We start from the raw sequence: 26,259 nt of genomic DNA, 5'->3' as shown, positions 1-26,259 counted from the left end.
AGACAAGAATACTTCAACTTTCTGGTGATACCTGCATTTTTTACACAAGGAAGAGTAGAGACCATCATTTCTCCTACTGGCATGGAATTACAAGGGTTTAGCCAGACAGATTCAAGAGAGAATGGCTGGCAATTTTTTTATTGACAGAATTTATCAACAGTTAAAGGTGAGAAAGGACAATAAACGGGAATGATGAGAACGTTTTTTTTCCTCTTACAATTGACAAATAACTTCACCAGGCAGAAATACAGCAGAATGAATTGTAATAAACACGGTGTTTGTGGTAAATTATCTTTGTTAGTGAGGAAAAATCAATGTATTGATTTATTCTTTTTATGTGCAGAATCCAGTTACAGGATGCCTTGTAAAATCATCCTTTTAATCCTCATATTATTGGCAAGATAAGAGTAAATTAGGGAAGCTCCATTTCAGATCATAGTATTTCATTCTCTTTTTGCTTCTGGAGAAAAGCTTGAATGGCAGAAATGGCAAAAACATGTTCATATTGATTTTGAAGGGTCCTTAACAGTCACTCTCCCAGCTTCAAGTTGGGGTAAAAAAGAAAAGGTCTGTGTCTGAGCCAACTAGTTTGTGTGAGTAAGTTTAGCCACTGACTTCCCCCTGTAAATCCCATGGTAACTCCCACTGACTTTCTGCAATAGCTCACCTGACTAAGCTAGCTAATGGCAAAAAGCTCTGTAGGTCTGAGCAAGGTACCCTTCCGCAGGGCAAGAGAAGAGGTTAGATATTTTTTGAAGCTTGAATTCAACTTTGTATAAGTGATGCCAGAAAGCTATATGAGTTGAGGGCCGTTTTCTGTCTTTTTGACTATGCTTCCCAAAGATCCTGGGAAAGTAATAGTCTTCTTTCTCATCTCCAAGTTCCAACACAACTCCAATGTTTCCAAAGTAACACGTGCTGATGCATTCCCTAGCATACTTCTGAAAGTTGTAGGATATAATTTGGCAGATTTACAAATGACAAATTTGACATTTGGGGTGAAGTAGAGTGAGTTGAACACAACCACCTCTGACTGTATTGCTGGCAGTAATAAAAACATACTTTTATGAAGGAAGTGAGCAGATACATGGGACTACTTCTACCTTGTTAGTGTAAATGCACTGAATTAGAGTGAGTTACAGAAGTGTAAAGGCAACGTAAAGGAGAAAAAAACTCAATCCAGAGTATTTTGAAAGCACATACAGTCTCACATTATTTATACTACTGTGTTGCTGAAAGCAATCCGAACACTTTTGGCATGGTATTTGTGCATCCTGTATGGGTGTGTGTGGGAATGCCCTTTCCTGGGCTTTTAGCATGGAACAAATGTGCACAACATTTTTTTTTTTCCTGGACTGGAGAATGAAACCAAGGAAAAGAAATGTTAGCTTGGTTTTAGGTGGCTCTGTTTCCACCAACCAGATTTATTTTGCCAGTTAGAATCATGGTGAGAGTCACTATGAGATGATGCTGAAGAGAGTGTTCAGTGGAAAATGCTTCACCTATTTGTTACAATTCTCCCAGTAGGTGTTCAGTTGTAAAACAATAATTTAACATATAGAGTAACCTAGAATTTCTGCCAAATGCTTATTCACCCATGTTGTTGGCATAAGTGAAGATACAGATGACTGGACCAAACTTAATGTTTGTAATTCGTTAGTCATGGGAATAAATGGGATTCTTCATGGTTCATTTTCCTTTAAAGATAGGAGGAAATAAAATTCAGATGAGTTAATGTTGCAGGCATAGAATTTCCTGTTTTTTTGTAGAAATAATTTTATATTAAATTTTTCAGGCTTTTGAGTAGCATGTGGTCTTTGAAATACTGTTTAACTGAAAAAGAACATAAGCATAGCTTCTTTCATGTGGTTTTAAGCATAACCCCATGCTTCATATTTTTTACCAAAATACTTCCTCAAGATTTCCAGCCTGGTTGAAGCCATTTTTCAACTGTTTGTTTGATTATCTCTGCTTTGCAGTTGGACGTTTCCTTTCAAATTAATTCTTTGATTTGTGACATGTCATAGCATTAGGCTCCCACTTGAACCAGATAGTACAGCATTTACGGCAGTAGAACTTGCATGGTAGGGCACACTCGCATAACAGCCAATTTCTGATATACTTTTCTGTGTTGTGCTGGGCTGAATAGAGGTAGCTAGAACCAAAAGTCTGCAGCCTCAGCAGTTTTCGGTCAGGTACCAAGGAAAAGGTGCTCGGCCACAGTTCACAAATGGAGGAAAAGGTTTTGTAAAGTGAGAAGCGTGTGTGCCTTAAGGAGTGTGTTTCTTTGTCTTTCAGCAATTATTTCCACAATTCTCATCTGCTTTAGATACAATATTTGTATATTCAGGTTTTGTTCTCTGACAAATCCTGTTTGATAACTAGTAGAAATTGCAGATCTGCAATGAGCAGGTCCCAGGTACAGCTGGCTTTTACATTAATGGCTGTGTCAGATTTTCACTATTTTCCCTCTGCCTTGTCCTAAGTCATATTTTGGCATTCCTATGCCTCATCTTTTTGACATACAGTATATATTTCCACAGTGTATTTGTGTGTTTGTGCACTTTGTAAAATTTCCCTTCAGCTGTGTTACAATATACATGCTGTGCATAGTACATTGAGAATTTGTTGTCTTGCCTCTGTCATTTGATGTTGATTTCATTCCTTTCCAAGATAGTGTAACCTCCCTGTTTTGACCTTCCCACCCCTTTTCAGCATTTCTCCAGAGAACTGATCAATACCTGCTGCTTTCCCTTTATTCAGATGATGGATAGCTTTGGATAACTCTGTAATCTTTGCTGTCCTGTTCACCATCAGATTCTCCAAGCACTGACCTTTATACAGGAATTCTTCAGATGACATGCAGGAACCATGCCTGTTTTCAAAAGGTAAAAGAAAGTAGTGGTAGGTTCTCATGTTATTTATGTGAATTTCCTGAAATAGAGAAAGCAAAACATAACAAAAGTGAGACATTTTGAGTTCTGGCCTCTTGTAGAGTTCCACAAAGCTTCACCAGCTGGATGTCGTTTGATCCACTGCTATGTTTCTGTGATCTATACTTGACCTAGTTTTAAGTGTGATCCAGCCCTTTCCAACAGGTTAATTTCATGTGACTGAGTGTTTAAGTATTTACAGGAGATGCCTAAGTGAGAAAATAAGGTGTGTACTGCGCAAGGAATGTAAGTCTGGTCGTGAAGCTGTATTCTGGTGTTCCAAAGTGACTCACGCAGGGTCAGAGATGAGGAAAATCTTCAGAGGACTTTTTCATAATCCTACAGAAAGCCTCATGATTCCCACTTTTACCCTGAAGAAGCAAGAAAAAGAAAAGCAGATCTGTTCCCTGCCACATAGTTAGGCAGAGTCACATCATTCGTACTGAAATGGAGGGTAGAATATACCTACTTGTGCTTAAAGTTAGGGCCATTATTTTGCACTAAAGGAAGGAGAAATAATGAACAGCTCCTATTTTGTGAGGGAGTGGGTACTGACCAGACGATGCTAAATCTGAATGCAACAGCATCCAGCTTCCAGCAGAGAGGCTGCTGGAATTGCCTAGGCACTGGTTTGGTAACCAGAAGGAGCTGACAAACGTGAAAAAAAGTGAATGATTTTTAAATGAGCACCAACCCTTCACAACGCGTCTGAGATTACTCTCTAAAATGTAATTTTTAATTACTTTGTAAAATGTGCTCTTTTTTATTTCAGATCTATTTAACTTGCATTAATTTTTAGAGCTGTACCTTTCTATTGTTTCTCCTTATGCTGTGTGTTGTGTATATTTGTATCCAGCTGTGCACATGCTTGGGTGCATCATGGATTGGTCTGGATAGTAGAGTCATGAAGTATTTATGACTAGATCATAGTCTCAGATGGATAAAATTGCACCAATATCTTATGATGAACACAAAATAGACTGACAGCATGTCATAAATATGACTGAATTTTGACTTAAAATAATTGAACTGACAATACACAATACTACCAGAGCCTGTAAGACCTGCTAAAATGATCTTGATTTTGTCAGCATAACTGCTTAACATTCACATAGGAAAGCAGCAGGTAAAAACAAAAAGCAAGTTTCTGGTGGAGCATGTGTGCTAATTTTTAGTATATTGTCTCCTGACACTTTTCTTTCAAGGCTCACTTTTTAAAAGTAAGGGTTCCTCTGTTCTCTGGTAGCATTTGGAAAGGACTTATTTTGAAGGACTTTTTGACAAGGCAGTAACTGTTTTTTATAGATACTTACATACATACATACTTTTACATATATGCTTTCCCGTGTATGTTAGTAAATTTACACATTAAAGGAAATGTTTTGTTGAGCAAAGTGAAATACTGATATTTCAGCTTTTTAAACTGTTAAATACAGTTAAAGTTAATTTCAGGTTTTTTTTTTAAATAGAAACCCAAACAATTTCATGTCTAAATTGTTCTGACTAAGGAAATGTGTTTTTTCATTCAGATAAAATTCTGTGAAAGCAAGATAAACTCCTGAAATGCCGATCTGATATCGGGGGAAAAATCCCCACAACACAGCCAAAAGACTCTCCTGATTGTATGAGTTTTAAAATAAAAACAAGTTTCCAATCCTGGTGAACTGCACAGCCATTGACTGACTCATGCGTGGCATCTGGGAGCCTTGGGTACTGTCAGCAGCAGTGTCATTGAGAAGGTAGAGTTACTTGATTAAGCTTATGTTACTTCTTTCATGTGTTAATATGGTTTTCCCCCCTCCTCCAATATTGTGTTATTTGGAACTATCTGTTCTGAAATAACACAAAATATTGTGTTATTTCAGATTGTCTGTTAGTAAGAGCTTCAAGCAAAAGCTGAATAGTTTGAATGATGCTAAATATCAAAGCTGAATAGTTTGAATTTTGCTAATAATGCAGCAATGCAAAACAATTTGTGAAATGTATTCCTAGGTTAAGAGGATCTCTCTTAGATTTGTTCAATTTTATTTCTGCTGAGTCCTTCTGAAACTTAAGAGTAGAGAGTAAGGCAAAATTTACACATTATGCACAGCGTGGGAACAAAATGATCCACATGCTGGGCTTTGAACATACCAGGATGAATCAAGATTGTAAATTCTTACGACTTTATTGGATTTTGTGATACTGAGATTTGTGACATTTGTCATCTAGGTTCTTCTTAAAGTCTTGATTCCTAGAATCAAGGGATTGCTTAGAAATTTTAGCTTTTTCTCTTTCTCTTTGCTTGTTTTTCCTTTTCCTTCCTTCTTTTCTTTCTTTTTATATCACTCTCTTTTTCTATCTTTCTAATAATTTTATTGCTTCCATGGCTACAGAGAGAAGCTTGAAAACATGTTCTGAATAACTGTAAAAAAAAAAGGTATATTTTATATATTTTACTTCATTACTTTAAAGCCAATTCAGTCTTTCTGTGGAACATAGAGCAGGCATAGATATTAGCAGAATTTCCAGTTTCCTCATCTATAAGGCCCAAGTTGTATCCCAATGCCAGAACGAACCATCCTCCTCAGATAGCACTGAGTCCTCATGAGCTCAGGGAGAAGCAGAGAAAGAAGTATTCTAGAGAACATTATATGACTAGGGAAAAAGAAATTTTGGGCCTCTGGCCGCTGCTGCAGAATCTTCTGCTGCCTGATCTCATCAGATCTTTACCCTCTGCACCAAAATGAGCACCATATTTAACTGGTCTGGAGAGTGTAGCTGGCTGAGATGTCATAAATGCAGGTTCCTGCTTCCAGCCCATCAGGAATGGTTGTCTGAACTCAGAGGTCAAGGCTGTATTGCCATTTGAAGACTGACGAAGATGAGGTCAAACATTTCAGGCAGGTGTGGAAAGAATTTCACCACAGAGGAGAGGATGTAAGCTGTGGAGCCAAAAGTCTTCACATTTTATATCTATTTATAAATATATATACGTGTATTAACATACTACTCATGAAACAGGTGCTAGAGGGTTTGGGATTCTTTTTTCTTCCAACTTTGTAGAGCAGTATAAATTTCATATTCACTGGACAAGCTGCTTTTAACTGATGGCTTCATGTCAGTGTTAAAGGTTGTGGTTGTGATTGCCAAAGGGATGAAATGTCCATTAAAGATGGCAATTTTACTAGCACTGTGGAATTTCTGGGTACACAGTGGATTTAGCCATGAAAAAAATGGGTTTTGGCAGAAACATGCACTTTGTCCTAGATTCAGTTTATGAATACCACTCAAAATATCATTGTCTTTTTCTCTGTGTGTGTATGTGATTACTCTCAAGACGGAAAATGGGCATTTCCACACAGCTTGAAAGCTGTGATCCTTGAAAACCCATCTTTATTCTCTGTCAAGGATGACTGGAGTAGATTACACTGGAGTATTAAAATACTCAACCACAAAAACCTTGAACCATTACCATAACTAAGCTACCATAATAATGGCAACATTTTTTTTAAGATCTAGAATGTGGAATAAGTGTCAGCTTTCTTATTTTTTTAATAAACAATCACTTTATCACTATAAGACAATTTACTTATTCCTTGCAATCTGCATTTATCAATAGCACTAACATTGTAAAAATAGAGCAATTATATTTAAATGACAGAGCTAAATATTGTGTCAGAGGTATGAAGCAAATGGCATTGTTACTCATTTCTTGAAGAATAATTTGCTTCATGAAAGCTACATTCCCAGGTTGTGAAACACAGCAGGGCCTTTCTGTCAACAAGCTACAACTTTCAAGTAAATTACGTAATGCTATATGTAGGTTTTCTGTATTTCACATGGTTATGTAGACATTATGTGTGATTTTTTCCTGTTCAGAAAAGCTCTTAGAGTTAGATCCCACTTCTCTGCATACTAATGTAAATCATAAAAAACAATGAAATTAACAGTTAAGCCATTCAGCTATTCACCTACAGTCTACTCACTTGGCTACCTCCTTTCTGCTACTTCCCACACACACATCTCCATCCTCCACTTGAACAACCCACAATTATCTTCATAATAAACCACTATGTTTATAATAATGGAACTGGGAGCATCATCTATCAGTTTGCCTTAAACTTCCCATTGAATGGCTGTGTTTTCAGTTATTCATATGAATGAATTTCAGATACTTAGTAGAATTTCGATTACTCATAACCTTTATCAGAATGAATTTTTCCTGTGTATACCTTGGTCTGAAATTTTGGGAAAACTGCAACCAAAGCAGTGCAGGTATTTTCAACAGAAACGCTGAGACAAGGTGGGTGAATTTGCGGAAGTTAAAGTACACTGGTGACTGTTTCTTTCAGAATGTGAAAATTTTTAGTAGTTGGGGCAGGGCTCTGAAACTGATCAAGAAAACAAACTTTTTGCCAGATCTGTGGAATTCTACCCAACTTTAGCTACAGTAGAACCACATGAGCAGTGTATAGTTTTGCCAGACTTCGCAGCTGCATCTGAAAGAAGAATGGTCCACCCTGAAGTTGTGACAGACCAGGGCTTTTCATTCGGTAGCAACTTTCAACTGATGTGAGCTTTGCAGTGGCTAAGTGTGGGCCCTAGAAAGCAAGGATCTGTGCTTTCCTTATTATGGCTTCTCTTGTTCGTTATTTTTTGCGTCTTTGCAGGACCCACAAGTTCAAGTTAGGAGCCACAGCTCCCCCAGCAAGGTGCTGCAAAACAGGGCAAACAAAAATTGCATTTGCCTGTAGAGGACTGACACGAGTGAGGTACAAATAAGGGAGGGCCCCTAGGAAGCCCTCCTGTTGTGTTGGTTAGCGTTGCCCTGGCACACGAACAGCCTGGTTCATCTTGCTGCGGTTTCTGAAGGCAAAATGAAGATCTGAGGGAGGATCTAAAAAGGCAGAACGTGAAGGCTTTGAGATACTGATAGGCAATTCCTTCCCCAAGTGTGAGGGGCAACAGAGGAAAGAGCATGACTGGGCTTGTTTGAAAGCGTTACAGTCAGAGAAAGGTGCCTTGGCTCATAGACTAATTGGAAGCAAGCACTGACCTTTTGATATTGAACATGAGAGGGTCAGTGGTGAGCAGATAGGCCACAAAGGGCTTTGGAAGTCAAGTCAAGTCATTTGTGTCTAATTCGACTGAGAAGGCTACAGAGAGCCAGACCTAGGGAGGCACAAGGGAAGGAGATTTGTGTCAAGAGCTTGAGAGAGAGAGGGCTGAGACTGGAGGCGGGAGAGGGAGTTGGAAGAGAAGGGGGAGTGGCTGGACAATCTAACTGAGATCAGCAATAGCAGTGAAAGGGGGAGGGAGGATGGGAGTTTGAAGCAACCTTCGTATGAATGAAAGTTTGACAGAAATGGCAGCAGTTTCTGAATTATTATAATATATTCCAAAGACATGCCAATTCAGGAGTTCACAATGCAGCTGTTGTTTCTGAGGGAATGAGAAATTATTTTACCAATTTATGCAAAGGACTATTAAAAAGGTGGCAGACGAAGAAAAAATATCTACATGAAAAGGAAAGTTAATTGCTCTATAAAATGACTCACTGAGTGGTTCAAAAATCTTCTCATGCATAAATATCAAAGTTTTATTGTTTGAGTATTTTTTGTTTGGTTCCTTCGTACTGAAAGAGTCATTCTCACAGGCCAGTATCTCCAGAAATAGTAGTAGTTGCATAATTGGATGTTATGAAACAAAGCAGATATCTCTTGGTTTTAGCTTCCTGGAATTGGAAAGTTGCAGGAACTGAAAAAGGATTTTCATTTCCATTTGCTGGATTTACCCACGGACATTTGTTCAAAGCACTCATTATGTGCCTAACCGTCACTTTGCCTTTGGGACCATCAGGGGCATAACTTTAGCTGAGCATGGATCTCATCACCAAAAAAGAAAAAAAAAATTCAAAGTTATTGCCCTTGTACATTACCAGGCTAAAGTAATAAGCGTTATGGGCACTGTACTTCTGGTGAGCTTAAATGTTATGCTAATAAATGGCCACTATAATTGTCCACCAGTTCCCTGTGAAGTTTTCTGTCAGTTGGTTCTGTTTCTCATATGATCATGTATGAAGACAATTCTGAAAGTGCGTGTTGCTGCCTCCAAATCACGGCTGTGGCTGGCAGTCTTCTGTATAGCAGAATGCGTACTTTATGATCCCAACTCTCTTACTGTTGCTGTTGCACAACGTGGTTGTTTTGATGATGTCCAGAAGTCCACTGAAACATGGGCTCCATTCTGATGGCTGATGTGCAGATGTGGAACCAAAATGATACTGGTTTTGTAGCAACTATCTAATTTTAGCATGGAGGCTGATTTCAAAGCAATGTTCTGTAAAGAATCCATCACCAGCAGAATGTGTGGGGGTACCTTTTATGTACATAGGTAGCTTGTAACAAATCACAGACCTGTTCTTTTATTTCAAAAGCAGCAGCTGGATGTTGTAGTTAGGCAGTTGTCTATAAATCCCAGTTCATAAGCTCTAAAGAGAAGGGCAGTTTTCCTGCTAGCTGCCAGATTTGGGAGAAATTAGGAGTGGGGACCTGAGTACCCCTAGGTTTTCACATACATCTTACATACATGCAGGCATATTTGCTTTCCAACTTCTAGCTTGGAATTTGGATGGGGATGTTCCTGTAGATAGATGGGAAACACAAAAGCATTGCAAATAGCATTAGATCCCCTATACTTACATTTGTATTTGTATTTATATTTATATTTGTAGTGTTTATGGCTGGGTGTATTTGAGTTGGATGTGCTTCATATGGAGGTTTGCTTGTGGGCTGGTACTAGAGACAATGGTTTTATTTTGATGGGTTATTTATACGTAATGTGTCATAGCACCTCATATTTGCGGGGAACTAGCTAAGTGTAAGACAAGCTATAGACTGTGTCATAACAGGAATGATTCAGTCAGCATTGCCTTCAAGGTGTTGCCCACAAACAACAGGAGATAAATTCCCTTCCTAAATGAGGTGGGTTTATATGTCACAAGCATAATGACACCGTTAAAAATCAAGGAACACATTACGTTCTTCAACTGCCAGAAGTGCCTAGTCCAGTGCAGCTCCGCTTGTTCTCACTCCAGTGATCCTCCTTTGCTCCCCTGTAGCAAATAGGATGAGTGCTTACTCAGCCTAGCTGATTAATTTTTTTTTCGCTTTCTTGTCTCTCTTTGTACCTTGCATCTGATTTCCCAGACCAACAAAACTAACTTCCTCCTGCTGTCTTTGCCTCTCAGAATAACCCGGCTGTCTGGTTCTGCTCCACTGCTCTAGCATCCCACGCAATTATTCACTCAGTTCTGCAATACCCCATGACTACCTCAGCCCTCTATGCAAACTTATTTTCTTATGCTTCCTTGGCTCTTCAGCAACCAGGATTTCTAAAAAACAAAACAAAACAAAAAAAATACTGTGCAAGAGTCTTCATTTTTTCCTACTGTGCTTAGTTTCAGAAACTGGAGCAACTATTTGCTTTTTCGTCTTTGCTCAAGAGCAATTGTAATTAAACAGGTTTTCTTTAATAGCAAACAAATTTTTTTCTGACCAACCATCTTCTCCCTGTTCTGTAAGGAATCCTGCATGTTTATCCTGCCTTAAATTGTGCATATGAACATAGTGAAAACTTACTTGTTTTAAAGACATTTTGCTTGATGGCCCCACCTGTGGCTCTGATCTTCCTTGGCCTTTCACACCAATAGTTGGTGCCCCTTTTTGTATCTATATACGCTATACAAAAATATATCTAAATGTATTTTCATGTTGGTTTTTTTTTCTAGAAATCTGTCAAACAAGCAGAAACTTTTGAAAAATACTGCAAAGAACTGACCGTTATAGAGGATGAGTGACATCTTTTTGTCACATCTCATGAGATCAGTCAATTCTGATAAGCACAGCTCAGGAACAGTGAGTAACACTGCACACACTTGTAATTTTAACTGTTGATTTAAGCAATTTGTAGTTACCAGTCTATCCAAATTCTTTAACATGCATTTTGTAAGGGCTGTCTGCCCACTATCCTCTTATTTTGTCATCGTAGCTGGTTTTCATGATGCTGAAAGACAAATTTCTGGTCACACTTTATTTTTTTAATAACAGAATACACTTTTCCTGTCACATTTTAAGAAATGCTCCCCCTCAAGAATACCCTGCCGTCAAAGGCTTATAAGGAATTAAAAGGTGGGTTAGCTGGGTTTAATTTGTGATGGTAGAGCAATTTAGAACAAAATCTTCTTTTTCTTAGTAACTTAAGAATTAGAATCATGAAATAAAATGTCTCCAAAGGTGTCTATACACCAGTTTACAAGGAGAACATACTCTGCTGTGTAAAGAGAAGGGATCTCTTATTAAAGGACTAAGGCTTGGAACATCTGAGTGCTCTTTAGTGTTATTTACTCACTGTTGGCTTGAAGCCAGTGATAGAAACTCTTTAAATACAACGGTGAAGAATTGGGCCCTAAGAGACATTGTAATAACAAATTACCCCATTCTTTCCTCCTCAGTTATCTCCATCTGTGAAATGGGAATAGCCTGTTTGTCAGAGCACACTTGTGAGGCATAATTCATTAATGCCTGCAAAATGGTTTGAGAACATCGAATAGAAGTCTCTGTGCAAGTGTCAGGTATTATTAGCTCTGAAATGAAAGCTATTTTATATTGCTACGTCAGGAGCTACTTGAAGTCTCTTGTTCTATACAAATAACGAGTGGTACATGAGTGACATTTCTTTTGGCTTAATAGGATAGTCTGTCCACAGTGCTGAAGGAGCGGTTTGTGCTGGTGAAATGACATTAGGGAGCGCTGCTAACACACTGAGCAAAGTCACCCATTCCAGAAATGTTTTGATTTGGGGAGTCAGAGAATGAGGGAAGAAAGAAGGTAAATGAGAAAGGCAAAAAGAGGATGGCTGGGGCAGAAGGTAGGAGAATGGGGTGGAGGAAGGCAGGTAGAGCAGGGCAGATAACCTGAAAAAAAAGATGAGGAGATAAAATGGAAAGAAATGTAAAAAATTAGTTTTTAATTAAAATAAAAAGGCAGTTGGATGTGTTTATTGCAAAAAAACACAACTTAGAAAAACAAGGCTGTAATGCCATCTTGGGGTTTCTGGTGACATCTCAATCCAGCAGAGCTCTGCTTATTTGGTTTGTGAGTGTCAACAGAAGCCCCTTGATGCCATTGAGGCTCACAGTTGCCTCTCATTGATTCTGTATTATTTCAACAGCGGAAAAATAACACCTTTATTTTCACAGCCAAAGTATCTCACACTGTGATAGAAATGTACATGGGCTTATTGAATATCATCTCTGTTCATTTTTATCTAACTCCTGTGTTATCACTATGGATTAGAAAGGTATGTGTTCTTTTATGGCTATCACATGAAAGACTATTTATCAAATACACCGTAGTTCAAGTCTTTATTAGGCTAAGGGATATAAACTATTCTGTCCAGCTGTCTTCTGCTATTTGTTATTTTACACTCACCTTATCATTACAAATATTACCCCAAACAAGACTCTTATTGATCCTTCTGACATGTTGTATACATTTTTCTCTTATTTCACAGACAGGATAATCAAACCAGAATAAAACCTATTTTGTGAAACAAGTGAGAATATGCACGATTTAGTCATGAGTATGTATAAAATATATTGGAACTTTGAGCCCAACTCTGTAATGTGTGGAAAGTCTTTAAAATTTTGTTGAAAGAGAAGAGGTTCAGAGGTGACATCAGTGACCAAGTGGTCTGTGGTCTCTTGATCTCCAAAGAGTTCCGGTAAATAGGTGTATTGGGTCTGGCTGAGATCGTGTTAATTTTCCCCATAGCAGCCCTCACACTGCTGTGCTTTTTATTGGCAGCTAGAAAGGTGTTGATAACATACCAGTGTTTTGGCTGCTGCTGAGCAGTGTTTGCACAGCATCAAGGCTGTCTTTCCAACGTTTCCCCTCCTCACCCAGTAGGCTTAGGATGGGCAAGATCTTGGGAGGGGATATAGCCAGGACAGCTGACACAAACTGACCAAAGGGATATTGAATACCATGGACATCTGCTCAGCAATAAAAGCTAAGAGGAGGGGGGGCATTCCTTATTATGACATTTGTCTTCCAGAGCAGCCGCTACACGTACTGAAGCCCTACTTCCCAAGAAGTGGCTGGACATCACCTGCTGATGAGAAGTAGAGAATAAATCTTTTGATTTCATTTGCTTCCCCATACAGCTTTGCTTTTGCTTTATTAAACTGCCTTTATCTTGACCCATGAATTCTTTTCCATCTTATTTTCTCTCTCCCTGTCCTGCTGAGGAGGAGAGTGATAGAGTGACTTGGTGGGCACCTGGCATCCAGCCAAGGTCAACCCACTACAATAGGAAGCATACCATTGTAAAATGTACAGCCTGAACTATACTATCCTGTGCATGTCACAAAAATGCCATTAATTAGTTGTGTGAAAGTCAATTTCACTGTGTGATGACAGTGGAAAAGACCAATGGTTAAATTATAGAAAATCGAAAATTGAAACATTATTCTGTGTAGAATGCTCCTAAAATAGACATTCTTATAATTGAGAAATATTCAGATAATCACAACTTTTCAGAAGGAGTTTTTTCTTTAGAAACAGCAACATTCTGAAGAAGAATGTTATAAGAGAAATTTGTGTTATGGTAACTCAGCTGACATTTTTTTCTGCCTTAGAAAATAATGTTGTGACTGAGCTGAGTTCACATACACCTGAACCTTCCCTAACAATCATCTGCCTGTCTAGTCTGAGGCAAAATCCCTTTTGTGATGAGAATTCCACCACCTTCTTATCTAGGTTGGACTTGTGCTTCTCTGTCCTTACAGCTAGGAAACCTTTTCCCAATTTCTCAGCTAAATGTTCATGGCTTCAGACTGAAATGGCTATTTCTTGTCCTGCTTATGGTGAACATGGAGGAAACTGATCACCAGCCTAACCAGAACATCTTTATGCAGAAGCGGAGAAGTCATCAAACTCTCATCTCTTTTCTAAACATTATTCACAGAATCACAGAATCACAGAATAGTAGGGGTTGGAAGGGACCTCTGTGGGTCATCTAGTCCAACCCCCCTGCCGAAGCAGGGTCACCTACAGCAGGCCGCACAGGACCCCGTCCAGGCGGGTCTTGAATATCTCCAGAGAAGGAGACTCCACAACCTCCCTGGGCAGCCTGTTCCAGTGCTCCGTCACCCTCAGAGGGAAGAAGTTCCTCCTCATGTTCAGACGGAACTTCCTGTGCCTCAGTTTGTGCCCATTGCCCCTTGTCCTGTCACTGGGCTCCACTGAAAAGAGCTTGTCCCCATCCTCCTGACACCCACCCTTCAGAAATTTGTAGGCATTTATAAGGTCCCCTCGCAGCCTTCTCTTCTTCAGGCTGAACAAACCCAGTTCCCTCAACCTCTCCTCGCAGGGGAGATGCTCCAGTCCCCTCACCATCCTTGTAGCCCTCCGCTGGACTCTCTCCAGTAGCTCTTCATCTTTCTTGAACTGGGGAGCCCAGAACTGGACACAGTACTCCAGATGAGGCCTCACCAGGGCAGTGTAGAGGGGAAGGAGAACCTCCCTCCTCCTGCTAGCCACACTCTTCTTGATGCACCCCAGGATCCCATTGGTTTTCTTGGCAGCCAGGGCACACTGCTGGCTCATGGTTAACCTGTCGTCCACCAGGACACCCAGGTCCCTCTCCGCAGAGCTGCTCTCCAGCAGGTCCACCCCAAGCCTGTACTGGTGCATGAGGTTGTTCCTCCCCAGGTGCAGGACCCTGCACTTGCCCTTGTTGAACCTCATCAGGTTCCTCTCTGCCCAGCTTTCCAGCCTATCCAGGTCACGCTGAATATTCTCAGTCTTTCCCCATTGGTCATTTTTTCTATATGGCTCTCATATTTTGTTGCTCTTCCATGGATTTTCTCTCAGTTGTCAATATAACTTTTGAGCAGTGATGCCAAAAACCAGCCATCAGTTCTCTTGCTGAGACTTTGTACATATTGCATAGATGACCTCTGGTGTCCTGTTCAGATCCTGCTGCTAAGATATCCCGCAATGATGCTTTGTGATTTTCCCAGCCCCATCTCACTGATGACCCACACCCTACCTTTGGCCTTCTCCACCCTGCAGTACTGGGCTGCAGTGCTGCTGTCTGTCCAGGTATTCTTTATTTTGTGTTTGTATGTTTGATACTTGATACCTAACTTATTTTCGATACTACAACCCCAAAACTTCTTGTACTGGGTGAGAATTTTGAATACGCGGGAACTATGTGTTCTGGCTGAGAGTATGCATTCAGTTCTGTGAATTGCCTTGAAACACAATTAGTGCAGTAGAGGGCTCTTATTATTAATCTTAAATAAATTTGTATATATTACCTCATATTTTGAGGGGAAAAAAGCGAACTTGATTTCAGAATTTTAAAATTATTCTTAATTTTCTTTTTCTATTTTCTTAGCAATGAGCATTTTATTCTAACAGTCTTTAATTATCGAAACTTTATTGAAAACATCAAGAGTTATGTGAAGATACACTTGACCTGGAGTGAAGTATCAGGAGTTTTTAAACATTTAACTTATAGTGTATATTAGTATGAAACTAAGTTGAGCAGAACCCATTAATGTCACAGTGATCGGTTACCAATGGAAATAAATAATTCATGATGAAGGGAATTAGTCTAATTAGCAGGCAGTTTGAGTCCTTTGATAAAACCCAGCTCTAATTCCGTGAAGGGCAGGAAGTGCTGTCATCAGTCAGCCCTGAAAAGATTAGCATCTATTATGAATGAGGTTAGACACCCTAGTGAAGTCATGTGTGTCCTGGAGACAAACTTAATATGTTCCAGAATGGGACACAGTTTGTCTCACCAACACATCATGATTCCTACTGGGCTATTGTATGTAATAACAAGCAAAGATCAGTGCTCCTTCCTATCATTCTCCCCCTGTCCATCATTCTGACAACTGTGCAAATACATTTTCCATGCAAAGCAGGGAATGTGCCCTGAATACTTGTAAAATTGCGTGAGATGTCAAAGAAAATGTGTTACCTTTTCTCAGCAACCTGAAACCAAACAAACCAAAATACCAGTGTGGAAAGAGGGTTTAAAAACACATCTGGTAAATATGTGGGGTGTAGAGGGAGGTGTATCTGTTTTGAAGTACATTGATTCCGTTTGAAAACACTATTGCCGTCTGTCATAAGATGCGTCAATAAAGCTATAGATGTAGCTATGCATGATAGAAAGGTTATAAAATAACTGGTGATTCTAGAAGTTTATAGTATTGGATATGTGGAAGTAACATGCTGGAAAATTGTCTTAAATTCTGGAAGTATGGCCTTAAAAAAGAAGGAGCTTTGGTTATGTATTTTCATTTAGAAATGTTGACTGGTTCATTTGAGACTAGCTGTGAGCTGTGCAAGCTTCACAGTTTTGTACTACATGCTGACGCAACATCAGCTGTGTTTCCATTTTTGCTTATGAGCCTTTTGAAATTATATGTTTCCGTTTTGCAATTTGATGCAATAATGAAGAAACTCCACATTTGTACGTTATTGTATTGCCTGTTTTTATTGTAGGAAATTAATTGCTCCTTTTATTTATGTTATTAAAGGGGGAGAAAACAATTTTGCAGTATTTTATCATTTGCTGTAATAATTATCATACTAGTAATACAACGGAAGCTTTAGAAACAGAGTATATTATGTTCAAATGTCTGAATGGCAGTTAATACACTGACACTTGTGACTGGGGAATGTTGGTCTCCAAAGTGCATTGAAAAAAGTAGCAATAAGTTACTAATAATATCCCTGATGAGCTTAAGATGATTTATAATATAGAAATGAAAAGAACAAGTGTAGTCAACACAAAAAATGATTTTCATAGAAACAGAACAATATAGCAACTCAGCTGTCCAAATACTAAATGACAATGGAGCACTGATATTGCAGTGAGTGCCAGAATCAAGTGCCACACTAATTTCGAGTAGATTCCTAGGTAAGGTTAAAAAAACAGTAACCTTCTCTGGAGGGTTTATTGCTCTGAGTTCCTGGAAGAAAGAAGATATACAAGGTAGTCGACCTTGATTTGTTCATTTTTGTCTTGAATTTGCTGGCTAGTAAAAGTCAGGACAAAATTCAGCTGTATGAGCATTTTTGGGGTTTTAGTCTTTCATCTGTGTGCCTCTAAAAAATGACCTACAGGGTGGGTGTGCCTTGGGCTAGTGAATGGGTTCATTCAGCTCATTTAAATGGATTTATTTATACATATGTGTGAACAGGTGCATACTATAACCACTGGTTTTATCACTATGTTGTTGGGGGCATGGTGCTTAAAAGCAGGACAGTTGTGTTCTGGAAAACTTGCAGTATTAGATATCAGTTTAGGCAACTAACCACATGTACCCTGAAGTCACATAAGACAATTAGAGAAAACAGGGGAGAGATTGTAACAAAAATATGATTTTGTCAAAGCTCTTGAGGTTCTTAACTGGCCACCTAGCTTTAGTTATTGTCACAATATACAGGAGCTTCTTTTATAATTCACCTGTATATGTTAAGTCCTCCATGGAGTTCACAAACTGGCTGGTACACTTTTTTCAGGTTAAAAATGCTGCGGAGTGTAAACATAAGAATTTATCAAAACATCGTTTGTTCCATATATCCCAATAACACCTGTCCCAGCTCATACTTTGATAGTACCCACCAGAAAGAGTAGTAGAGCAATGAATTTCTTCTTCCAAAAGCTCTTCCTCTGTCCTCTCCTGTCTTGTCTAAGGAAGAAATGTCTCAACATAGATACTTTGCCTTTCTTGTCTTTGAAGAGCAATATACTTTTCAGCAGCTGTTGTTTTTTCCAGATTATTCCCTTCGGAATTCATAGGGTGAAGCACAAGGACGGGCTGAGGGTGAGTGGTCAAAGGCTGGTTACATCCAGCTTTGCTCTGTAGCTCTGTGTGAGCTTTCCACTGGGCTCTGCATGGCCGGACATTTGTGGGTTTGAGTCACAGAATCATAGAATGGGTTGGAAGGGACCTTTAAAGGTCACCTAGTCCAACTCCCCTGCAATGAGCAGGGACATCTTCAGCTAGATTAGGTCATCACGGACAAATCCAGCCCTTTCAGTCAATAAATCACAAGTAGTTATATGGCTCAGCTCTGTTCCCACTGAACAAAGATACATAATCCAAGTGCAACCAGAGTTTAAATTCTTAATCTGCTGATTTTCCTTAAATGATGTGTTTAAACAGTATCCTATTCTTATTTTCTGCTTTCAGTACCAGGAAGTTGACACTGTGAAATGGCTAACTGCATAGCATTTCTGACTCTTATACTGTACTTGCATTGCTATGTTCCTGTAACAAAATCCAAGTTCTTATCTACTGGGACAGGTGGAGTCACTGCATCAGTAAGGAAAACTGGGAGGTCACAGTAGTTCCTGTGTCGTGTGACAGAGAGGGCACACACCTCAGGTGGCTGTGCTGCTGTGGAGCAGCTCTTTCACGTTGTACTGAAAAGGACAATTCTGCAGGACTTTGATACTTTAAAAACCAGCAAGCCCGTGAAAGATCCTTTGCATCAAGAAGAGTGTGGCCAGCAGGACAAGGGAGGTTCTCCTTCCCCTCTACACTGCCCTGGTGAGGCCTCATCTGGAGTACTGTGTCCAGTTCTGGGCTCCCCAGTTCAAGAAGGATGAAGAGCTACTGGAGAGAGTCCAGCGGAGGGCTACAAGGATGGTGAGGGGACTGGAGCATCTCCACTACGAGGAGAGGTTGAGGGAACTGGGTTTGTTCAGCCTGAAGAAGAGAAGGCTGCGAGGGGACCTTATAAATGCCTACAAATATCTGAAGGGTGGGTGTCAGGAGGATGGGGCCAAGCTCTTTTCAGTGGTGCCCAGTGACAGGACAAGGGGTAATGGGCACAAACTGAGGCACAGGAAGTTCCGTCTGAACATGAGGAGGAACTTCTTCCCTCTGAGGGTGACGGAGCACTGGAACAGGCTGCCCAGGGAGGTTGTGGAGTCTCCTTCTCTGGAGATATTCAAGACCCGCCTGGACAAGGTCCTGTGCAGCCTGCTGTAGGTGACCCTGCTTCGGCAGGGGGGTTGGACTAGATGACCCACAGAGGTCCCTTCCAACCCCTACTATTCTGTGATTCTGTGATTCTGTGATTCACTGAGGCACTCTCTATCTCGGCAGCTGTCTCACCTGTGCCCTCATTGAGGCATCCTTATGGGATATCATCCATTAATCAATTCCTCTCCTTCCCGCTATTTTGTAAGCAGTGTTTACATGTGTCATCCGGTGTCTCTGTTGTCCTTAATCCTCACTCACACCCTCCCACAACACCAATACAGCGAGATATTGCAGCAAAGGACACGTTGTTCACATTCACAACTAAATCTATAACACACTGAACCGTTTTCAAGGCTTACAAAAGTGGGTGTAACAGCCCTATGTTAGTCCATTCTCATTAACTACTGATCACACTTTTAATCTGTCCATGCTGCGTGTTTTATTCAGGGACTCTTGTCATGCGTATCAACGTGAGCCATCTCTTTCATAAATAAAGGACTGTTTAGATCTGCTGGTAAATAACAACATAGAGCTAAAATTGTCCTGACTAGTAAAACACATTGGTGAAATGTTCATTCTCAAGTGTGTCTGATTCATGATGCTTGTAATACACTATGTTCTCTAAGCAAACTGCTGCCCATTATCGCCATCTCCAATCAGTTTTTGTGCTCAAATACCTGCAAAGAACATTAGATATTGGCTGTTTCTACTGAGCGGAAACATGGAGCAGAAAAATATATGTCCCTCAGTTTCCCAAGTCACCATGAAATTAATTGCTGGGTTTATTCTGCTAGTAACGTAAATTCAAATGCTGCAACCCTCACTCAAAAATTTTTCTTTACTTCTTAGACAGAGAGCAATGAAGCATAGCAGAGAAAGGAGAGAAGATACAGATCAGAGTAATACCATGCTATGCCCTCGTTTTAGCATATGTTTATCCGCATCAAACCAACCAAAGTTTACTTTGTGTAGATAGAGCAACAGGTTGGAAAGGGACTGAAGTAAGGTTAGAGGAATCTTCATCAGCAAAGTGTTCAGTTCTAAGGGCATTGCTGGCAGCATATAGAGCTGACCACATAGCAGCACGACAGGCAGGAGAAGGGTGGGATCGTGGAGGCTAATATTGCAAGGACATAGAGAAAACAGTGGGATGTGAAGTGCTGAAGGAGCTATCCTGAGCTCCCTTAATAAGAAGCTGGAACTTGAGCTAGGCATAAAAATGGTGAAGCAGCCGAGTCTTTGAAACAATACTGAGAAATAATACTTCTGGCATTAGAGGCAAGTGGACTTTTTGCTGCCTAGTTCTAACTGGTTGTACTTGCTATGATGACCTGCCTGTCATCACTAGGTTTGCAGATGAAAAATGCAGCCCATACTCTGACTCTCAGTTTGAATCCAGTCCAGAGGGAACATTTTGGGAGCACATCCTGTCTTTTGAACAGAAAGGAAGCCCTGGTTAGATGGAGAGGGAAACGTGGACACTCTCTCTGCTGCACCCCACGTGACCCAAGAGGAGGAAACAGGTTTGTCATCAGTTTAACAGCCCAAGACACTCCTATGGCAAGTCTGCAGTCTTGATCAATGGGAGATTCTTGTTCATCCAGCAACAGGAAGTCTGGTGTAAATAGCTCTTATGAGAAGTCTTTAATTAAATAATCTTTTCTATTTGCTGATGATTGTCTCGATTTCTGTTTTTTCTTTTTTCAGCTCCAGCTCCTTCCCTGCCAATGCCTCAGTCCCTCTCCTTTGCTACTGCTTTTCCTCAGGCTCACAGCATCACCCAGAACCTGCTGAGAGTGCCACCAAAAGAGACAGCAATGAGAACCCGCTGGTGAGATGCCCTTTCAGTTACTATACTGAAATATCAAGTTCTTGCCTGCTTTTTCCATAAAGAAAGGAAAAGAACAGGAATTGGTGCTTATGTTTGTCAGTTGAACTCAGATCCCACTTAGCTCAATTATAAAATGTGCAGCCTCTCTGATACACAGCACACTGCAACATTTTGACAGAACTCTGGTTGTGGAGGTATTTGTCTCCAAACTGAGTAACAACATTACCTTCTCCTATAATATCATCTGTATGAATGTAAATTGTATTTTACCAATGCATCAAAATTTTGAAGCTAACAAGCCTTCTCTGAGCAGTGTACTGTAACTTCTGTTCCATAATTAAACCAGAAGCCCTTTCCTGGACAGGTTCACTGAGCTTTGCCTTTCTTTGAGTAATACACCTTCAGACCAGTGCCTTGTTTTGATGTATTACAATGATAGACTGAAGAGTTCATGCAATATATCATCACAGTCAGCTGTTGCTGGACGCCAAGGATTGAGAGACTGAGCCAGCTGTTTTTCTGATATATTCTGGTAATGCATCACCAGATGAAGGAAACTGATAATGACACCACCCAGAAAAGAAAGTGTCCAGAGGTGCGGATTCTGTATAATGAGGCATTCAAAGTATGAAACAGGGCTGCAGACTCCTGGAACAAGATGTTGGTAATAAATCAGCTTTCTATAATATTACATCAGCAATGTGGCTACACAGGTACGCAGACACTGTTGTGTGTTACCTGATTTCCAGTGCCTTTTTGCGATGCTGCTCTTGCGTAGATCAAAGATAACCATAGCAGCAGTTTTACCTTCTCTTTTCTTACAACTAAACAGTTCACAATGCAAGCAACCCAGAATAAGGGACAGGGCAAAGTTATATTGCCTCAGCAAGTTCAAAGAGTTGGGATTTCTCCTCAGTTTGGAGTCGTGTTAGAGCCGCTCAGATGCGACTCTTTTTGTGAATGGAGCCCGTCTGTGGCAATGGCAGTACTCTCCCCCTTTGCTCCTGATGGGAGTGCTGTGTCCCAGAGGGGCAGAATGGGCTGGCCCAGAGCACTCCAGTTGTGACTGACTTTTCCTGCCTGAAGACAAGGAAGGCTCCTTTGGCCCTCTCTTCACCCCCGCTCTGTTCATCGTTCCCCTGCCATGCACACACAGACTCAAGTCAAGCAGTAACTGATCCCCAATTATTAATATAAATGAAAAGGAAAATTAGGTACAAATTCTGGATATTTGCCTGAAACACTCTATCTCCTTGATGAAGTGATGTGTAAAAATATTTCTTCTTGAATTTACTTTTAATCTCAGGGCAAGTATGGGAAAACGGAAAAACTGGAAAATTATTTTTAGAACCATGAGCTACATCTCTGCAAGTAGCTCTTCCATATACTACTTCTTTTTTGTTAAATGCAGTTCTGTTTATAACTTTGTATGCGTAAAACTCATTATATCTTTGGCAAACCCTTGAAGATAAAGAGGTCCTGCCCTCAAATTTCACTCTTTCTTTATGGAAGATTTACATGGCAAATAAAGGCTAAGTATACTTTTCTAACAATAAATATACTTTCTGTTTGTAGTCAGATATTGTAAATCATGGGACTACAAGTCATTGAATGTGGTTTTGTGGCATGTGATTCTGAGTCAGAAACATTCCAACTTCAAGTATACAAAGGTCCATACCAGTACAACTCACTCTGCTAGCTCAAATTTAATCAAAGATTTTTGAAGTGAAGCTTTGCCTGGCAGACCTCATACTGGATCAGGCAGTTTCACAGCCGGTCTGTTCATAGCCACCACAAGGCTAGCATAAATATTATGCCATGTGCCATGACTTACACTGCAGAAGAGTGATGGTATGCTCATATCTTATTCATTGCCAGTGCTGTCATTTATTCTCTTCTTCTTTGGTACTCCAAGGAGCTGGGTGTTTTCAGCCCCTGCCTGTCTTTCATCTCAAAGCCAATGCTTAGCACTTTGCAAGGGCAGGTTCCGTAGAATCTCATCTGTAATTTATTTCCTGCAGTTGATTGTGGATACAAAATTCCAAGTGCAAATGATCTTAATAACCCACCAAAGATTTCTTAATTTTAAAAAAAGAAACAAGAATTTTCTGTGCTTGCTTTTTCAGACCACCTCATTTCATCTGCAACATTATATACATGATTGGCAATCAACCTTGAAGCATCACAGAAACATTTTACTCAGTCAGACTGCTCATCTTCTATTTTACTTTTGTTTTTAAAGTGTTTTTGCGTTTCCTTTAAGCATTCTGTCTAATGTATATATAGGGTAAAAGATCACTTATCAGGAGTTATGCTTGCAAAGGCCTGGTGGAGAGTGTCAGGTATGCACTCCCTCTGTGACACCATTTTGTCACAGTTCAATAGTGATCATTAATATCTCCTTGAATGAGACTTCATGGAAATTGTAGTTCTGAACGTTCAATCAGCTCATTTATGGCCTAACAAGTGTTGCCCTGAGTCAGCAGTTGACTGACACTCAACCGTTTTTGTAAAATTCACCTTATCTGCTACTATTGGACACTGAGATGGCACTTTCTCAGTTAATTTTTGGCATACAACAAGCATCTCATCTCCACTCTGTGTGTGGAAAAATCACAAAATTTGTATTTAGCTCTCCTCATAAACTTGGACAATATGACAAGTTTCTAATCTAAATAATTGTTTTACAATGATAATTATTGCGCTGATGATAACAACACCTTATTTCAGCTTACAATACATTAGTTCCATAGGGAGATAAACTGCAAGGCAAATGGATTTATCTTGATAACAAAATGCATTACTATTAACTATGATTGTAATTTTTCCACCCATGCACAAAGAAGTCTCCCATTGAGTTCATTGTCTTTTGACTGACTGCTGGTAAGACTTTTCTCTACATATACAGAACAGGACTGGATCCTAAATTAGTATGATAGCATTATTGTTACTCTGCTGTTGTCTAGCAAGCTCCAAAAGCCTATGCCTTTTCTTAGCACTGTAGAAGTAGGACTTCTGGCTTTGAAAATGCCTCTTAAAAATTGTGAAATGCAAGACAAATAAGGGATAAAGCCAACTGTGGGCCTATTAGGATTTTACAGGGTAGATTCATAAATGAGAACAACAAATCTTTACCTAACTACTATTTCCTGTATGCAGCAGCATGGAAGAGATGGCTCTATATTCATGAACTTTCAGCATTAAACCAGAGCCTTCACTACACTGGTGATACAAACATTGGACATTGCAGTTCCAGCCTCTGATTATGATTTTGGGCTGTAGCAAGTAATTTATGCTTGATTTTTATTCTTATTCTGAAAAGTATTTGAGGATATTTGATCGAACTAAGGATCTGTCACAGTGATCATGCTTTTGTAGAAAGGCAAATGTACAGAACTGTATTGTTAAAAATCTTCAGCCCAGGTGTCTTCAGAGAGCCTTGGATCAGATCCTAAGTCTTTACTTAACACTTACTTACTTACCAAAACTGTTATAATCAAAAACTGATAAAAATCCGTACAAGTGTTTTTTAGTTCATCTGCTTCATACCTCTTCTCTATGTTTATTGCTGTGCTAGTTTTCTTACTTTGTCTTTGCAGCATACCTTTTTAAAGACATTTAATGAATTAATCCAGGTCAAGAATATTATAAAATTCTTTGGAAATTTTGATAATTGTCATGGACATTTATTTGCTAAAAAATACATTTGACACCACAAGACTAACATTAATATGCAAATCAGTGGACTATAAAATTCATTTTGGTGCCTCCAGGGCAGTATTTTTATAAATACAGAAACATAATCATGCATCCTCCTGAGGACTAAAAATAATTATACAAATTTACAACAAAGCCCAAGGCAGTGTCTCCTTTTAACTGTCTGTTTTTAATATCATTTAAATCTTGTTAAAACTTAATTACCAATTCTCTTCTGTAATAGTTTAGATGGAAGAGCTGAGGTCTAAGCTTGCTGTTTGAGAGAGAGGACTTCATCAGAGAAACAAAGACACCAAGGCACAGATTGACAAAATAGGACAGTGCAGAGAAAAACTTGGTAGAAGAAAAGTCATCAGATGATGAGGAACAGAATATACACGCATCTATTAACATCCACATAAAGTAGAACTGAGCTGATGTCTTGTATGGTGGTAATATAAATACACCAGCATATATATAAACCTAAATATAATATTTACATCTAGCTAAATATAATATTTACATCTACACATACATACTTATGTATATATGGTGATTTATTCGTCCATATTGGTATAGCTCAAGCTGTATCCACCTGGGAGGGGAGTTACAGGACTAATGCTTCCATCCTCTGTCCCTGTTCCCCAGTTGTTCTCTGGGAGATGGTGGCTGCTCAGAGCAGCTTTAAAAGTGAATATCTCTAAGTTCAAAGCTGACCTGGCTACAGGGTTTAGGCAATGTGTGGAAGAGGCACATTTTATGGGGAATTTCTACTGTTTGAATACCCATGGATCCATTTTTATTTTTTAAGGCTGCGCGTCCGAACAAGATAATCTGTTCTCTTTCTCCGTGACTGATAGAAACAGGTACAATGGCAACTCTACCTCTGTGTCAGAGGTATGAGGTCAGGGAGAGGGCCTCAGCTTTGGACCCCAAATAAAGCACCTGGTAAGCAATTTAAAAGAAATGCTGGGTGTCAAAACCTGTTTCTTTGGTCTCCTTTATGGAAGATTCTTTTGCTTTTTATGTGTTTGTCCAAAGATCCCAGCAATGTCTTCTCTCTTTACATTAAAGGTAAAGCATAGAGCAGAGCATATGACTTCTCTGCATTGTGGTGCTGCCCCCCACACCCTCTTCTTCCCCCCAGTTTCACCTTTGCTGCCAAGAAAGATGAGGAATCTAGAAAATGGGGTAGCTTCTCGATTTCCTCCATCAATGACACATCCCACCGACATGGAGACTGCTGCCTCAGGTCTTTTCTTTGTGTCATATCTGCCAGCTAGTGTTTAATAACAAGTGCCACTGTCTGCTGCTCTGCTTTGAACTAGAACATATTTCTCTTAGCTTTCACATCCAACTGAAAGCAGCTTTGCATTGATTTAATTCACCCTTTTTAGTATGACCATACTCACAATGAGAGATGTTCATCCAAACTTCCAGCTATTGCACAATTGCCACTGGGCATAAATTCAAGTGATTTGGCAGAGCATCTGGCTGGGAATCAACTCCCAGTGGTTCATTCTGTCCAGTGCATCCATTCCTTTTGATTGAAATGCCAGGCATTTCTTAGCATTACCGATGCTGGTGACAGTCATCCTCATAGCCCTTCTCTGTGCTTTCAGATTGTGTATTCATTGAGTGCTAATGGAAATAAGAGATGCAAAATATTAGAGAAGGCAGTATGTTACAGATTTCACATACTTGCTGTATTACATTAACTAATAACCTGTTCATTT

This window comes from Opisthocomus hoazin, chromosome 9 (assembly GCF_030867145.1).
Source record: "Opisthocomus hoazin isolate bOpiHoa1 chromosome 9, bOpiHoa1.hap1, whole genome shotgun sequence".
NCBI lineage: Eukaryota > Metazoa > Chordata > Aves > Opisthocomiformes > Opisthocomidae > Opisthocomus > Opisthocomus hoazin.
This window is presented reverse-complemented; position numbering follows the sequence as displayed.